This window comes from Geotrypetes seraphini, chromosome 4, assembly GCF_902459505.1.
Source record: "Geotrypetes seraphini chromosome 4, aGeoSer1.1, whole genome shotgun sequence".
Classification (NCBI taxonomy): domain Eukaryota; kingdom Metazoa; phylum Chordata; class Amphibia; order Gymnophiona; family Dermophiidae; genus Geotrypetes; species Geotrypetes seraphini.
This window is the reverse complement of record NC_047087.1, coordinates 211,846,138-211,859,833: the sequence shown is the minus strand read 5'-3', so window position 1 is coordinate 211,859,833 and position 13,696 is coordinate 211,846,138. Positions and strand designations below refer to the sequence as shown.

At 43.9% G+C, this 13,696-nt stretch overlaps 1 protein-coding gene across 3 annotated transcripts in view; it reads right to left on the bottom strand.

Annotated features, from left to right (window-relative positions):
• NCOA4 (nuclear receptor coactivator 4) overlaps positions 1–13,696 on the bottom strand; it is a 51,796-nt gene that overhangs the window by 27,091 nt on the left and 11,009 nt on the right. The gene's annotated exons all lie outside the window — the stretch shown is intronic.

Sequence of the window (13,696 nt, the reverse complement as noted above, 5' to 3'; positions counted from 1 at the left end):
AACATTATGGGATGCATTTAAAGCTACGAGAGATAATATTTCATATTCGGTATTTCTTAGAAAACAACTTAAAAATCAATTTTCTAATTTAGAAAAAGAAATTAAACACCTGGAATCTAAATTAATTGATAAATGGGAGCAAAATACTCTACAGGCTCTTTTAAAAGCAAAGGGTAAATATAATTAGATATCTTCAAAGTTGGTAAGGAAAGACTTGTTTTCCCAACAAACTCTGTATTATGGAAGCTCAAATAAGGCGGGAATATTATTGGCAAATTATCTTAAAGCAAAGAAAAGAAGAACAAAAATTGTTGCAATAAAGGACAAGAAAGGTGATACACATACTCAAATTGGAAGTATTTTAAGTCAATTTCTAAATTTTTATAAAAACCTAAATTCTTCTGAGCCTTATGAAAGTTGAGAAAAAGATGGATTAGAATTTTTGAATCTTATTGAAGGGCTGAAAATTCCTGAACATATAAAAAAAAGTTTAGAAGAGCCTATATAATTAAAAGAATTAGAAACAGCGTTGAAATCTCTTAGAGTTGGATCTGCTCCAGGTGGTGATGGTTTCACAGTTGAGTTTTATAAATCATTCCAAATTACCTTATTAACTCATTTATTAAATTTATATCAGTCTCAACTAACTAAGGGTTGCATTACAGGTACTATGGCAGAATCATTAACTACAATTTTGCCAAAGCCAAATAAAGATCCCACTTTGGTTTCAAACTACAGGCCTATCTCGTTAATCAATGTAGATGGAAAACTTTTGGCTCTCCCTTTTATTATTGATATGCACCAAACTGGATTTGTTGCTAAAAGACATTCATCTAATAATACCAGATTGGCTTTTCATATGTTAAATTTAACAAAAGCCATGAATGATCCAGCTTTCTCTGTATCTTTGGATGCAGAGAAAGCCTTTCATCGTGTGGAATGGACCTTCATGTATCAGGCATTAGATTGGTTTGACATAGGTTCAGGATTTATACAAATGATTCAAACATTATATAGCTCCCCTGCTGCAAGATTGTATATTAATAATAATTTATCAGAGCGTTTTAACTTGCAGAGGGGGGTTAGACAAGGCTGTCCATTATCTCCTTTGCTTTTTGATATTGTATTAGAACCCTTGTTATTAGGGGATACAGGGTATTCCTTATACAGATCGGGAATATAAAGTCTCTGCATATGCAGATGATATACTGCTTTATTTGAGAAATCCAGAAATTACTATTCCATGCTTGCTTGAGTTGACTGAAAAATTTGGAAAATTTTCAGGATATAAGATAAACTGGAGTAAATCAGAAATTCTTCCACTTAATGTGTATTGTACAAAGGGCTTGTTTGACTCATTCTCTTTTATATGGAAGGAAGATGGATTAAAATATTTAGGAATTTAGATTAAAAATACGCTGGAGGATACAATGAAAGAGAATGAAAAATTTTTTTGTTAAAGAAGATTACAGAAATATGTGAGCAACGGAATCATTTACATCTTTCTTGGTGGGGGAGAGTTCAAACAATCAAAATGATGATATTGCCTGTGGTTTTGTTATCAAATGAGTATGATACCAGTTTTTTTTCAAGGGTCCTTTTATAAAAAATTAAACCGTATTCTTACAAAATATATTTGGTGGGGAAAATGCCTAGAATTGCCTTAGTATCTTTACAAAAACCTACAAAAATATTTTCTAAATTTTTAAAGGTATCATCAAGCCTATATTTTACGCCAGGGTATGTATTGGGTCCTCCCAGAGCTTATGGAAGATACTCCAGATTGGCTATGGTTTGAATGGCGACTCATGTTCCCTTTAGGTTTATAAATATCTTGTGCACAGCACTAAATTTTTACCAAATATATAGGCTGCTGCTCGAGCCACACTTATTCACTTATTTCCTTTAACAAAATTCCTCATAAACTAATATAATAAAAGAATATCATAGCGGAACTCAAGCGCTCCTGGCTGCAATGCCATTAGTATGCTTTTTCGGCATGCTTCCTTTACGTTTATGTCATGTTCTCAGTATTAAGATGCCTAGAATATACAAGGAGAATAGAATATTAATGGATACATGGAAAACATTACGCTTTGTTAGTAATTTAACACCTATCCCAATTCATAAGTCAACAAATCAAACGATTTGGCTAAACTTCAAGATTCAAATCGGAGGATTTAAAGTCATTTGGAAGCATTGGATTATTGCAGGTATACGGATTTTAGGTTATTTCAAACGGTAAACTGCTTGATTTTTCGCAGTTGCAACATAAATATGGCCTTAACAAATCATAAAGTTTTAGATGGTTGCAACTGAAGCAGGCTATTCAGGAAGGGTTCCCTGAATGGAAAAATCTTAGTATAAATCATGTTTTATTGGCACATCAGCAGTAAATACACAATACAACACGACCATACAACAAGGTCGCGAACACCAAACGTACCATCAAACACATTTTCACCCCAACCAAAGAATCCCCCCAATCCCCACCCACTCCAAAGCCCAAACCCCCACCCCAACCCAAACCCACACCAGGAGACCCAATCCATACCCAAAAACCCCCCAGCAAGAAAGGATTATGCTGAGCAAGCTGTTTGCTTATGCCGCTCAGCACAGATCAAACAAAACAAGAGAACCAAATCCCATCCTCCCACCCACAATGTGTAATCCCACCCTACCCACTGAACTCCACATACTTCCAACCACTCATACCCACCATTCACACTCTCCCAAACAGCCACCCACCAACCCGGGGAAAACAGCTGAGAGCATAAGGTATCAGCAACAGAGTGAATTCAAGACCAGACTTCTGGCCCTAGGGGAAAGCGAGGAAATGTAGGGGTCCCAGGTCTGCAGGAAAATCTTCGACCGCCTGACAGATAATCGAGCATGGCGCTGCTCCAAGAGCATCAAATTATGAAAACGATTCCTCCAAGCCCAGTAAGCAGGCGCTATGTCTTGCGTCCAAACGCTAAGAATGACCTTCTTTCCTATAACAGCACCCTTCCGGATTAGCAACCGATGTCTCCGAGCAGGCACTCGCAAAGATTCATATCTATCCAAAAGCAAGCCTACCGGAGACATCGGAATAGCGTGACCAACCAGCCGCTCCAAAAAGCGGAGTATGGCTCTCCAAAAGACTTTCACTCGAGGGCATCCCCAAAATGCATGAAAAAAGGAGTTGCAACCCAGTGTACACTTAGGGCAGATTGGAGAAGAAATGCCCCCAACCTTGTGGACCCGCTCTTGGGAAAAATACGCTCTATACACCACTCGAAATTGGCATTCCCTCAGTTCTGCACTAATAGAAATAGAAGAGATACGACCAATAAGGGAAGGAAAGTTCAAGGACTCACCAGGTATGCCCAGATCTCTACCCCAGCGGTTCTCCAAAGCCGTATAAGACTTCTGAGGAGTAAGCCGCCGCAAAGCCCCATGCAACGCAGACACCGTCAAGCCACAAGCATAAAATTGGGCAAAAAATAGACGAAATTGGTTACCCAATCGAAACCGTAAGCCCGGGCGCGCCAAGGACCTCACATAATGATGAATTTGCCGGTACGCAAACAGACCTCCCACACCCAAAGAATGAAGCATGGGAAAATCTCCCCAAGGTCTCATCGCCCCTTCCTCATCCAATAAATGCTCAAGAAGAAGAAACCCCTCTCCAGTCCATCGCACAAAGACCGAGTTATCACAGCCAGGCAGAAACTGCGGATTCCCCCGTATAGACAACTGATCCGAAACTTGATGGTCCCCCCCCAGTAACCCTACCAATGCCTTCCAAGAAAAACGCCACGACCTAAGGATGAAACTAGATCGGAACGCGGGGGGCAAGAGGCGAACAGGTAACTGAGACAGCGAAAACAAGTGCCAAGGAGAGAAAAGAGCATGTTCAAAGTCCCGAAAAAGATAGTCATCACTCCGTAAGCACCAGTCTCCCAAAAATCGCAGCAAGCAAGCCAGATTATAGAGGCCGATATCCGGGAGTCCCACACCACCGATCCTTCCCGAGCCGAACAGATAAGAGATCGATATCTGAGACTTCTTGCCTTGCCAGAGGAATCGGGTCAGCTGCCTATGAAGCCGTTGAAGATCGCTACGACGCAGACAAAGAGGCAGCAACTGGAGTACATACAACCAGCGGGGAAAAATAACCATCTTATACAACTGAACCCTACCATAAAAAGAGAGAGGCAGAGACATCCACTTTGCAAAACAACCCTCCGTAGCGGCCAACAAAACATCTACATTAGCACGATATAACCGTCCCACACTGCTCGTGAGTTGCACTCCCAAATATTTGAATACACCAGCCGCCCACCGTAAAGGAAACTGCCCCGGCCACTCCAAGCGCACCGCCTCGGCAGTAGCTAATGCCAAAGATTTATCATAATTCAATTGGAAGCCCGAAAAATCGCCATACTCCGTAAAAAGCGACATAAGAGCAGGAAAGGATTCCCACGGGGAGGTCAAATGAACCAACAAATCGTCTGCAAATGCCGAAATCTTAAACTCTCGGCCGCCAAGAGAAACACCCCGAACCGCCGGATTAGCAGAGATTTCGCGAAGTAAGGGATCCAAGGTGAGTACGAAAAGAAGAGGAGACAAGGGGCAACCTTGTCTAGTACCCCGCTGAATTGGAAACACCGCCGAAGAAACTCCATTAACCAGCACCCTGGCCAGCGGATCATGATATAACGCAGCCACCGCATCACTAAAGAAACCTCCCATACCATAATGTTGAAGAGTACAAAACAAAAAATCCCACAAAACCCTATCAAAGGCCTTATGGGCATCAAAACTGACCAACAAAGAAGAAACCTGCTCCCGCTCCACCCACTCCAGCGAAGCCAATATAGTACGTAAATTGCGAGTGGACGACCGACCTTTGACGAACCCAACTTGAGGCTCCGCCACCAGTGAGGGCAAAATACCCGCCAACCGGTTGGCCAACAATTTAGCAAAGAATTTAGCTTCAGCATTCAACAAGGATATGGGGCGATACGAGGAGGCCCTTAATGGGTCTTTGCCGGGCTTAAGCAAAACCACAATCTGAGCAACCCGAAGAGAAGGCGGGAGAGCCCCCTCGCGTACCGCAGTGTTAAACACATCAACCAGAACTGGGGCCACGTCCGCAAGTAGAAGTCTATAGAATTCACTGCGAAAGCCATCGGGCCCCGCCGCCTTTTGCAGCGGAGAACTACCAAGAACCAGCGATAGCTCTTCAACTGTAAAAGGAGCCTGCAAACGCGCATTCTGAGCGTCTGTCACCACCGGATGAGAGACCTGATCCAAATAAAGATCACCCGCCAACGAAGAAACCAGTGGAGCAGCATACAACTCCTGGAAATAATGGTGAAACACCGCCGCCATATCCTCATCTTTGTGGACCAAACCACCATCTGCCCGGCGGAGATGGAGAATTGGGGAAAACCCCTTAGCACGTCGAATCAAATTTGCCAAAAGCTTACCGCTCTTATTAGCATGCAAATACAGTTGAAATTTATAGTATGCCAAAGACTTCATAGCCCGATCATGTAATAGTTCCCGCAACGACAACTGCGAAGCCAATAATAACGCTCTATTGATTCCGGTGGGATGAGCCCCATAGCGGCGACGATCATCCTGAACCTGGCGCTCCAGCCGGAGCACCTGACGGTCGCGCCTTTTTTTCTTTCGGCTAGAGTAAGCAATGATCTCACCCCGCAACACCACTTTAGCAGCCTCCCAGTAAAGAAATGAGTCACCCCTATGAGACGCATTGTGAAAAGCATAGTCCTTCCATTTATCTACCAAGAAAGCATGAAACTCCTGATCAGAATAGAGCGAGAGAGGAAACCGCCAATGAAAGCCCCCAGGGATATCTCCAGGAAACTCTAAAATAAGAACAATCATAGCATGATCCGAAACATCATATCCTCCAATCTCCGCCGAGCTCACCTGCGAAAACAGGGAGTCCGTGAGCAACCAATAATCAATACGGGACTGCGTTGCATGGGCACTAGATGTATGAGTGTAGTCGCGGTCTCCAGGATGTAACACCCGCCACACATCAATCAAAGACATAGAAGAGGCAAACAAGGGAAGGCCTCTATTCGGGGCATACCTGTCGTGAGGAAGGGGATTAGATTTGTCAATAGTGGGATCAAAAGCTTGATTAAAATCCCCACCCAACACCACTGGAAGGTCCTGATGAAGAAGTCTGGTGAGTGAACGCATAAAGGACCCATCCCAAGTGTTAGGAGCATATATATTACACAAGAGCAAATCCTGCCTATTAAGTGTCACTTTAGCTACCAGATAACGCCCCTGCGGGTCAGACCATACCTTATGGGTAGTCAAATGCAGACCCTTACGACATAAAATGACCACCCCCGCCTTCCGGTGCAGACCCGAAGACTCCAAGATCTCGCCAACCCACCACCGGCAGAGTTTAACATGTTCCGCAGAAGAGAGGTGGGTCTCCTGCAAAAATGCTATATCCGCCTTTTGTCGATTCAATGCACTAAGAATTTTTTGGCGTTTAACAGGAGATGTGATACCATGGACATTCCAGGAGATAAACTTAATTACCATAAGTAGGAAAAGCTAAGATAAAAAGAAAGATAGCTGAATAGACTACCGGGGGAACCGTCCCAGCCAGCGGCTCCTTCCCAGAGCAAAAATTCACCCATAGTCCAAAAAAAAACACAAACACAACCAAACACCAATACCCCGGGTCACACAACCACCTCCAGTCACACCCAAACACACCCTTCCAAACATTCCACACATACAAACCCCCCTCCCAAGCCCAGCCCCCAACCACCCAGCAGCCCTCCCCCCCCCCAACAACCTCCCAAACTCCAACCCCCAAATTCTCATGTACAAATCTGGGAGAAACCCAGATACCAGTCACGCTGAAAAGCCCTCCCGAGCCCACCCCCCAACTTCCATAGAAACTAAACACAAACCCACGAAGAAGAAGTACTGGAAAATAGACTAAAGACATACCTCAACAAATAAAACAAGAATGAACAATTACTGCGGAGGAACAGGCAGTTATGCGGGGAAACTTTCCCAATATAAGCCGCAAAGAAGACAACATATCAGTAAATAAAATAAAATAAATCCCCCTTATGCTGAGAGAAACAAAACGAGAAACTATGTCAAAAGCAGATGGGGGCACCATGGCAGAAAAGCACGCCATCCCCCACGGGGGAACAGCGCCATATAATCCAATACACAGGCAAACAAGAACAGCAGAAACAAAACCAAAGGGCTGGAGTCCTCGGTCATGGGTCAGGCAGAGAAGATGGCAGCAGCTCCCAAAACTCCAGCACCACCGCCCCACCGGCAGCCCATGGCAAAGTCCAAGGCTGCTTGCTAGCAGCAGCAAAACAGCAAGAGAGCCAGCCCAGTACAGTCCAGAAACCAGAAGCTAGGAAACAGAGGACGATCAGGGGCTAGGCGCCGCTCCCGCCAGACATTGCACAAAAGCCAAGGCATCGGCCGCAGAGTCAAAAAAGTGAGAGCGTCCCTCATGTTGAACTTTGAGGCGTGCAGGATAGAGAAGCGCGAACTGGATTCGCCGCTCATGGAGTTGACGACAAACAGCGGCAAACTCCTTTCTCCGGGCAGCCAATTGAACCGAGAAGTCCTGGAAGCACAAAATCTTCTGATTTTCATAGGTGAGGGGGCCTTTCGCCCGAATAGCCCGCAGGATCTCCACCTTGTGGGCATAATTCAACACCTTGAAGATTACCACTCTAGGACGGGTAGCATCTTGGCGGCGAACTCCCAGACGGTGCGCTCTTTCAATCCGCAGGGGCCCCGCAGTCGAAGGAAGCTGAAGAGACTGCACCAGCCAGGATTCCAGAAAGGAGTGCAGCTGCCCATCCAACACCGACTCGGGAACGCCAACAAGTCGCAAATTGCTGCGCCTGGAGCGATTCTCCAGATCCTCCACCTTAAGTTCCAGCTGGCGAATTTTGGAGTCCGCCGCTGTCTGAGCCTCCCTAGACTGCCCGGCCGAGTCCTCCAAATCAGATACCCTTTGTTGAAAAGAGCCAAACTCCGCTCTAATATGGCTCACAGAAGCATCCAAGCCATCCAGTTTGTCTGAGAGCTTTTGGAGCTGGGAGGTAAGGGTGTCCTGTATCGCTGCCCGCACCTCCGTTATAATATCCGCTACCCACTCAGACCTTGGTGAAGAAGGAGACACGAGGGCCGGCTCCGCCATCTTGGAATCTGCAGCCCGAGGCTTCTCCCGATCTTTGCGGGTCACTTTTGCAGCCATAGTGCCCCAAACCGAGCTCAAAACGCTGCCGGGACTTCCCCTCCGAAACCGGAAGTCGGGGAGAGCAGACCGCGCCGATAGCAACGCCGGCCGAGATCAGGAAAACAAGCGGGCCGGGGAGCTCTTCTCACACACGTCGGCTCACCGAGACGGCATCACGTGATCCTCGAATGGAAAAATCTTAATAATCAATATAGTTTGGAATTCTTGTGCTTTCAGGCAGACTTCCTGGGACACCAGGCCACACAGTGGTATAAATTGATATCTGGATATATGAATAAAAAACCAAAGACAGGTCTTAGAGACATTTGGAGCATTGAGATTAAGCATCAAATTAATGCGTCTCAGTGGCCATGAATTTGGTCTTGGAGAATGAGATGTACAGTGTCCGCATCTGAGACAAATTTGGTTCTTTTTGTTGCATAGAGCATTTTGGACCCCAGTTCGATTACAAAAGTTAGATAGCTCTAAGTCTAAAAGATGCTGGCACTGTAATCTTGAAGCAGGGACTTTAAATCATTTATTATTTTATTGTCCCTTTATTATGACCTTTTGGAAATCAATTTGGCCCCAAATTAATAGTTTTTTTGGAGAATCATGTGGCATTATCCTATGATACGATTTTATTCGTTATGTCAATGAGAACAAAGAGCCAAATTTCATCAAAGAATAATAAACTTTTAATGATTATGACAGGAGTCGCCATACAACAGATCACAAGTAATTTGAAAAATTGGAATAGATTCAATTATAACTTCTGGTGGAATTAGATATGTCACATTTACAAAATGGAGAGAACAATAGCTGTGCAAAAAGGGAATTTTAATAAATTTAAAGATATGGGGGCCATTAACAAAATATTGCAATGAGTAGATACCATTTTATATTATAGATACAATTTAAGGTAGAAAGGATGGGAGGGGGAATTTGAATTTATTAAATGATTAGATTACTAGGAAAGATTATTTATGTGATATATTTGATTGAATTTAAGATTGAAATGGCGGGAGGGATGGGATAAAAAAATTTTATCTATTAATACCATAAATAATAGAATTTCAAAAGATGTATTCATTGACAAATGTTTTATATATATGTATTTGTTGTAAGATGAAAAATGAATAAAGATGTAGCAGGGTTAGAACTGTGGAAGAATGTGAGGGACCTACAAAGGGACCTGAACAAACTGGAGGAGTGGGCGATTAAATGGCAAATGAACTTCAATGTAGGGAAATGTAAGGTCATGCATATAGGGAAAAAGAACCCAATGTTCAGCTACCAAATGGGGGGATTAGTACTAGAGGCAAGTAACCTTGAAAAGGACTTGGGTGTGCTGGTGGACACAACAATGTCAACAGCACAATGCGCAGCAGCCTCAAAGAAAGCAAACAGAATGTTGGGTATAATTAAGAAGGGTATTACAGCCAGAATCAGGGCCGCCATCAGAAATTTCTGGGCCCCTTACTGAGCAATCCTATTGGGCCCCCCTCGAACCCCTTCCCCCCCCTCCGACGCTCCCCCCTTCTTCCATGGGCCGAATACACACAGACTTTTCTGCTAATGCTCCACCTAAGCCAGTCCCGTAAAATCTTCTCACGTCCAATGGGTGATTTGGCATAGAGGAGATATTCATAAAAAGAACGTCCGTCAAGATCTTTACTCATAGACTGCCATTTGCTTTAAATCATCTTCCATCATTAATCCAAATTGCACAATTCTTTCTCTGTCTTTGTCCTGAATGGCATCTGGCCACATTGCTGGATCCTTCCAGTCAACAAATTTATGAGCAGGCGCGGAGAACGCATTTTTAAACAAATGTAGTTTATCCTTGTACTCCTTATGTAATTTTAATCATCTATGGATATGTTTGTATGTTTATTGTTCAAATGGTTTTATTTATTTCCCCAAATTTATTTTTGTTATACGCATTGAAAATATTTGATATTGCGTTTAAATCAAAATCTCAATAAACTTGAAACTTGAAACGAGTGCCCGTGAGATTGTGGGAGGGTTAAATACTCAAAACTTAGAAGAATAACAATTTACTTAAAGTTTTTGCTATGCCAGCTTTCTGGTATCTTTACATACAGTGGCGTACGTAGCATATGTAACACCCGGGGCCCATCATTTTTGGGCACCTCCCCCATCTGTAAGAAAAACATGATTTTTAGTAACAAACCACATGTCACACATAAGTACCTAGGAAAAGGCAGCATCTTACATATTGCAGTGAGCAGAACATCAATACACCCATTGTAAAACTAAACAAGCCAGACCAGCACAGATCAATCCTACACTGTCAATCCTAACAGGAAACCATGTCTTTCGAACACACAGAACACAGAAAACACCTTCGCCTAGTATGGAATATGTCATCACAAACTAACCCCTCACTCTTTTACAAAACTGTAGTGTGGATTTTAGCTACAGTGGTAACAGCCCTGACGCTCATAGAATTCTGAGCATCAGAGCTGCTACCACCACGGCTGGCGCTAAAAAACGCTCCAGTTTTGTAAAAGGGGGGATAAAATAGAAATACACAGTTTCAACGCTCTAGCTCAGAGGTGCCTAAACTTTTTGAGCTTGTGAGCTACTTTAAAATGACCAAGTCAAAATGGTATACCAACAATAAAATTAAAAAACACAAAGCACACTATACGCTGAGAAAATGTTAATTATCATTCCTATTCTGGGTTTTTTTCAAAGAGGTCAAAGCAGATGACTCTATGCATTGTCACCTCAGTAACAACCATACAAAAATAGACAAATATACTCTCCATCCTTTTTATTAAACCACAATAGCAGTTTTTAGCGCAGGGAGCTGCGCTGAATGCCCAGCGCTGCTCTTGACGCTCATAGGCTCCCTGCGCTAAAAACCACTATTGTGGTTTAGTAAAAGGGGACCATATTGTAAAATATAGACAGCAGATATAAATTCAGAACTGTGCATAGTAAGTGAAGGGAAGTTTTCATCTCTGGGAATTTACTCAGTTAACTATTAAGTTATTTGGGCAAATTCCTTTGAAAACTGTGGTAATACTGCCTCCACTTTGCTAAATTTAAAATAAAATCATTTTTCCTATCTTGTCTGGTGATTTCATGAGTCTCTGGTTGCACTTTCTTCTTCTGACTGTGCATCCAATCTTTCTTCCCTTCTATCAGCCTGTATGCTTTCTCTCCTCCACACCTCATTCCCTCCCCCAACTTTTTCTTCCTCTCTCCCTGACCTTTCTTTCTTTTTTTTCTTCTTTCCTTCTGTTTCCCTGCCTGCCCCCTTTCTTTCTTTCTTTCTCCCTGCCGTTCCCCAAGCCACTGCCATCGGGGAACAGGACCCACCAATGGATAACAGGCCCCAAAGCCGACGCCGACGCATGCTCTCCCTGCTTCGGGATCAGTCTTCCTCTCCCCGACGTCAATTCTGCCGTCGAGAGGAAATTCCGCCCAGCCAGGCAGCGATTGACTGGCCCGAACTTCCTCTCCGACTGCAGAATTGACGTCGGGGAGAGGAAGACTGATCGGCCCGATATATTAGATTGCCAAGACAAAGTGAGTCCTGGGTGATCGACTCACTTTGCCTTGGCGAGCTACTGGCACCCCTGCCTTAGAACACTGCCTAGGACCCTGGGGGAGCCCGGGCCCCCTGTCAGCTCCGGGCCCCTGAATGCAGGACTGGTAGTGCTGCCCTGATGGCGGCCCTGGCCAGAATGAAGGAAGTCATCATGCCGCTGTATCACGCAATGGTGCGCCCGCATCTGGAATACTGTGTCCAATATTGGTCGCCGTACCTAAAGGAGGACATGGAGATACTTGAGAGGGTTCAGAGAAGAGCGACAAAAATGATAAAAGGTATGGAAAACCTTTCATACGCAGACAGGCTAGAAAGGCTGGGGCTCTTCACCCTGGAGAAGCGGAGACTCAGAGGAGACATGATAGAGACTTACAAGATCATGAAGGGCATAGAGAAGGTGGAAAGGGACAGGTTCTTTAGCCTATTGGGAACTACAAGAACAAGGGGGCACTCAGAGAAATTGAAAGGGGACAGGTTTAGAACCAAAGCTAGGACATTTTTCTTCACTCGGAGGGTTGTAGACACCTGGAATGCGCTTCTGGAGGATGTGATAGGTCAGAGTACATTAAGGGGATTCAAAGAGGGATTGGATAAGTTCCTGAAGGATATGGGGATTGAGGGATATTGATAGAGGTAGAGATAGGATTATGGAAGGGTATAGATAGAAGAAAAACGGGGATTGAAAGGTTTTAGACAAAGGATCACTTACAGGTCATGGACCTGATGGGCCGCCGCGGGAGCAGACTGCTGGGCGCGATGGACCCCTGGTCTGACACAGCGGAAGCAACTTCTTATGTTCTAATGTCACCTGCATATACAGTAGAATCTCAGTTATCCGGTACCCATGGGGATTGGTGGATGTTGGATAACTGTTCTTCTGGTTGCTTGAGAGTAGTTAGGAAAGACAAAGAGTGTCTAACCCAGATCTTAATTCCCTCTCTCCATCCCTGAAACAGAAGAAGCAGTGGGGCAGCGGTCCTGAGCCGCAAACTCCCTCCCCACCCCACCCCACAATCTCTTTTCCTTACTCAAAGCAGCAGCCAGTCAGCAGAAAACAGGCTGCTCAGTCAGCCCTGGCAGGGCCTTTCCTCTGATGCATCACTTTAAAGACTGGCTGCAGCCAGCCTGTTTTCTGCTGATCAGCTGCTCCACATCATTCTCTTCTGGTTTGGGCTGAGAATTTTTCAGCAGCCCCTCGTATTGTGATGTCATAATGCCTCATTCCAACAATGCCTAAGAGCTATTGGTGACATCACAATGGCTTGGTTTCCCATTTGCCTCACTGAAATAAAAAAGTGTCAAGAAAAGTTTAAAATAACTTGTAAGTTTCAAGGCTCCAGATTAAAAAAAAAAAAAATTGCTCTCTTGTTCAAGCAGTACCAATTCTCAAAAATTAAAGGAGATGTGCACCTGGCTTATACAGGGTACTTAACACTTCCAGTTCCATTACCTATGGTTCTAAATATGAAAATTTAAACTTGTTTGGGAAATGGGCAAAGGTGGCTTGTGTAAGATGGATCCAGTCCAAATTCTCAACTTCTTATGCATAAAAGCTGTGTCTAGGGATTTTACCAGCCCAGTTGCAGATATGCAAGGAATTCTGGGTAACATTCCACAGACATCCTGCATTCATACAAGTATGTGCCAGAAAAGAAAAATAGTACAAATTTACCAAGTAGAATGCTTCTAAACTAATTATTCATTACCAATTTCAGTTTTAATTCAAAAATTAGTTTGCCACCTGAACCTGTTTTCAAAATAAATGTTTGCTACAGTATTATTTACCAAGTACTGTAGTTGGGTTGCCATGTGTCCACTTAAGAGGACAAAAATAAAAGGTAAAA